Source organism: Microcebus murinus, chromosome 4 (assembly GCF_040939455.1).
Source record: "Microcebus murinus isolate Inina chromosome 4, M.murinus_Inina_mat1.0, whole genome shotgun sequence".
In the NCBI taxonomy this organism is placed as follows: Eukaryota; Metazoa; Chordata; class Mammalia; order Primates; family Cheirogaleidae; genus Microcebus; species Microcebus murinus.
Window position 1 is genome coordinate 103,944,273 of NC_134107.1, and position 4,480 is coordinate 103,948,752.

Sequence of the window (4,480 nt, forward strand, 5' to 3'; positions counted from 1 at the left end):
TTATTTTTCCCTTTTCCTTAAACAGATACTTCAGATCACCTAAAGGCTTGCCCCTCCACTGGGGGTTGGGTCCTCTTCTTCCATGTGATGCCTCTTTACTTTGATATAATGGACCCAAGGTTTAATTTTTGACAGTGTCAATGAGGTGCATGCTTCATAGCGCCCCTTCCACTTCTCTGCTTCCAACCAGGGCAGGGGCTTGGAAGAGGCAAACTCATGCATAGTGGTTAGCACCTGACCCACTCATTTGACACATTGCTTTACTCTGTTTTCCTTACTCATGGTTATATTACCATACTTACCTTGGGGTGCTAGGAAGGGTCTCATAAACTATACCATTGGGGCTTAAACCTACTTTTGAGGTCTACCTTTATCTGGAAAAGGACAAGCAGCAATCCCATATCTTACTTTCCTGCATTAATTCCGGGATGCATGTAATTCTAGATGCAGGACTTTGCTTATTTGCCAGGTTACCTCTGCTACAAAGAAGGGTGCATTATTGGTCTGTATGGAGGAAAAGGAGCCTATAAACATCTTGATGACCCAAGGGATCATTGAGTCCATCGTATGCAGCTCCTTGGAGAAACGGTTCTCCAGGATCCCACTGAGGATCCACTCAAAGAAGTTCATGGGTGACCACAGGACATTGTGCAGCATATCCAGGTGCAGACAGCGGGAAGCAAAGATTCCCCGGAAGGGCATTGCCATGGAGTAGCCAAACACAGTGAAATTACCTTGAGCCATCAAGCTGTCTCTGCAGCTGCCTGTCCACGGCCTCCATCACCAGCATGCCATTCTCCACTTGCTTGGCCTCTTTTCCTGGACTGCTGATGCCCATCATCCCGTGGTCCTCTGAGGCTTGTTCCTGCTCCGTGCTGGCCTATGTACACAGGATCTCAGGAAACGCCCTGTCCCATGTCAATAGCTCCTGGTAGGAGCCCATCTTGGAACTTTAGATACTCTCTCCATTTGGGTAGGACAAGCCTCTATCCAACCTGAAAAGGTATCTACTAACACAGAGTGAAATTGCCAATTGTGGAAAGGGTTGGGCCCCCACATGTTGGGCTGTTTGTGCAGCAGGTCGTCTTTCTGTCCTTGGACCACCTGGAACACACAAACAGTTTGTTGCACACAGGGTCCTCTTAAATGAGATCCCACCAAATCCATTAAGGCATCATGCCCCCAATGTGTGCATTTATGTTGGTGCCTCATAAGAGGCTGAACCAAAACTTCGGGTAGGAAAATGAATCCAAGAGAATTCTGTCTCCACTTAGTGGTGCCATCCCAAATGGCAAAGTCCCAGTCTTTAGCTTTAAAGGGGGTCTGAATCTAGCCGGGGTATCAAGGCCCCAGAGAACAGATCACCTCCAGTGGCCTCCTTACCAGCTCTGCCAGTGGCCTGACTTCTTTTTGCCATGCTGTCTACCCACATGGGCTCAGCCATGGCCTGTATCAAGGCCATTATTTCAGTGGCATACTTAATATTCTTATTTCCTGCCATCAGGGACCCCTTTTCTTTCACTATGACACTATGAGCATGCATAATCATAAATGCATATTTAGAGTCCATATAAATGGTTACCTTTTCCCTCTCAATAACTGCAACTTCAGCTTCCTGGGCTGAAGTCCCAGGTGGCGGTGTCACTGCTGTGATCACCGCATAACCAGTCCCTCATTGTCCATAAAGTTGCTCCCGTCAGTGAAAAAGATCCCAGTCTTGCTCTGATATTGGCTGATCTGACAGATCCATCCTGCTGGAATACACAGCCTCCAGAACCTCTGTTGTAAAGGCTCATTCCCTTTGGCTGGCAGGATTGAGAATAGACACAGTCTTTAATAACAACTCACGAGTAGCTCTTACTGCCCAGAGGCAAACGGGCCGTCCTCTCACAATATTGTTCAGTGGCTTTGATGCGCCACTGGCTGTGGGATGCCTCTCAGCATCGATACTAAGACTTCAAGGCTCCCTCTTTGTTTTTCTCTGTGCAAGGGCTTTATCATTGGTCCAAAGTCTGGGATCCAGATGCCATTACTAGCAATCCCAGATAAGCTAATACAAGTTTACAAATCTGTCCAATTGCAGGTTCTGCAAGGCCCCTGTGAAGCTTCTATCAAATAGGGCAGTAGAGCCCTTTTAAAACTCCTAACACAATCCAGCAGCACCTCAAGGCCACCCCAGTCCCAGGATCCTGCCTTTTAATTGCTACTGAGTACTGTTCAAGTTCCTCAGCTGCGGCTTGTCTATGGCTGCCTCGCCACTGCCTGGCCCCTCCCCCACCATTCCTCATCTGGCCTGGCATGGCTGGTGCTGGGGTTGGGGCTGTGGCTGGAGAAAGGGGCCCCGTCCCCCCAGACCGCTTCTGTCCTTGCAGGTTGGCACCAATCAAATCCCTACTGTCAATCTTTCCTGGGGCTCCTGTGGGGATATTTGGGGGCAGGGTGCTCTGGCCCCCTCCTTTGCCATCTGAGTCTTGGACTTAAAAAAACCTATTTTCTCGGGGGGGGGGGGGGGGGGGGGGCTTCTTGCTACCTGGAGGCTTTTGCAACTTTTGGGCAATGCTCTTTTTAATGTCCTTTCTTTTTACAAAAAGCACACTAACTGTACAGAAATTGTCCTCTGGTTATGGGTGTCCTCTGGCCAAATTGAGCTTCCTGCTGGGAGAGGCCATTCCAAACCCTGAGTCATAACATAGTGGGCATGGGTTGAGTTGTACCCTCCCCTGCCCCTCTCATGGCACAATGATGGCAGCGGTGGCGGCACGGGCAGCAGTTGCCCAGGACCGGGCTCCTCTTTTTGGGCTGGCTATGAGCCTCTCATGGGGCCCCATACTGTTCCAACTGCGGCGGGCACTGCAGCTGCCCCAGAGAGCCAGTGGGTGTCTCCCTGCCCTGTCAAGTGCACGCCTAGGGGAGGGGCGGCCAGGCTCCCTTCCCACCCTCCCCCGCCACTGTGTAGCAGCAGGCTGTGCTCATCAGCCCCCTCCCACTGGGTCTGCCTCCAGGGCTGCGATCCGCACGGTGCTTTGCCCTGGCTGGAGCCCACCAGTGGCCCCAGAACTGGTATGGATGATGTGTTTCACAAAGTATTGCGACTACCTCTTGTACCATTAACTTTATCCCAGGCCTTTAATAGTGTCATTAAATACGACACTATAGGCTGGGCGTGGTGGCTCATGCCTGTAATCCTAGCACTCTGGGAGGTTGAGGCGGGTGGATCACTCAATGTCAGGAGTTTGAAACCAGCCTGAGCAAGAGTGAGACCCCCGTCTCTACTAAAAATAGAAAGAAATTAATTGGCCAACTAAAAATATATAGGAAAAAAAATCAGCTGGGCACGGTGGCGCATGCCTGTAGTCCCAGCTACTCGGGAGGCTGAAGCAGAAGGATCACTTGAGCCCAGGAGTTTGAGGTTGCTGTGAGCTAGGCTGAGGCCACGGCACTGTAGCCCAGGCAACAGAGCGAGACTCTGTCTCAAAACCAAAAAACAAAAAACAAAAAAACCCCAACTATAATAGGTCATTAAATATGAAATGTCCAGCATCAACTAAAACAAGGAAATTGACATTTCATACCCAATACATATGGAATCTAGTCTCATTTACCTGACCTTTGACAAAATAGTTCCAGTTATAAGACAGTATAATTCAAGGTTTCATTTAACAGACACTTTTTTTAAATGTTTCTTTTAAATTTTATTTTATATACAAAGAGCTGGCATAGTCTCTTTCACTTAGTGGGTGCCATGGAACTTAGTGGGTGCCGTGGAAAATCCATTCAAAGAAGATTACTTAGTCCAACTTAATGCAGCCGATGTCCTCCTTGCACTGAGGGAAACACTGGCGTCACATGTTGAGGCTGTACTTCCGGATCAGACCTCGCTGGTTTGAGCAGACGCCACAAGAGCGAGAACCTTGGCTGAATTTTCAAGGGTGGCTCCAACAGAGCTGGTGGTGACCCATCTTGCTCTCAGGAGGGTAACGAGGCAAAAGGCTAACAGCCACTTCTCATACTCCAGCACATACACTGGATTACAATAAGACTATTTTCTTTACACACAGGTTCATAGCTGCCAGTTGAGCATTCAGCCCAAATTTTTCCCAGAGGACTTTTATTTTTTTTTTTTTTTTTTTTTTTTTTTTTTTTTTTTGAGACAGAGTCTCGCTTTGTTGCCCAGGCTAGAGTGAGTGCCGTGGCGTCAGCCTAGCTCACAGCAACCTCAAACTCCTGGGCTCGAGCGATCCTTCTGCCTCAGCCTCCCTGGTAGCTGGGACTACAGGCATATGCCACCATGCCCGGCTAATTTTTTTTTATATATATATCAGTTGGCCAATTGATTTCTTTCTATTTATAGTAGAGACGGGGTCTCGCTCTTGCTCAGGCTGGGTTTGAACTCCTGACCTTGAGCAATCCGCCCGCCTCGGCCTCCCAAGAGCTAGGATTACAGGCGTGAGCCACAGCGCCCGGCCCCCAGAGGACTTTT

General features: G+C 49.1%; 1 pseudogene; it reads right to left on the reverse strand.

Annotated features, from left to right (window-relative positions):
• Window positions 1–3,788: 3,788 nt before the first annotated feature.
• Window positions 3,789–3,959, reverse strand: LOC109730747 (small ribosomal subunit protein uS14-like; annotated as a pseudogene).
• Between the last annotated feature and the right edge of the window lie 521 nt (window positions 3,960–4,480).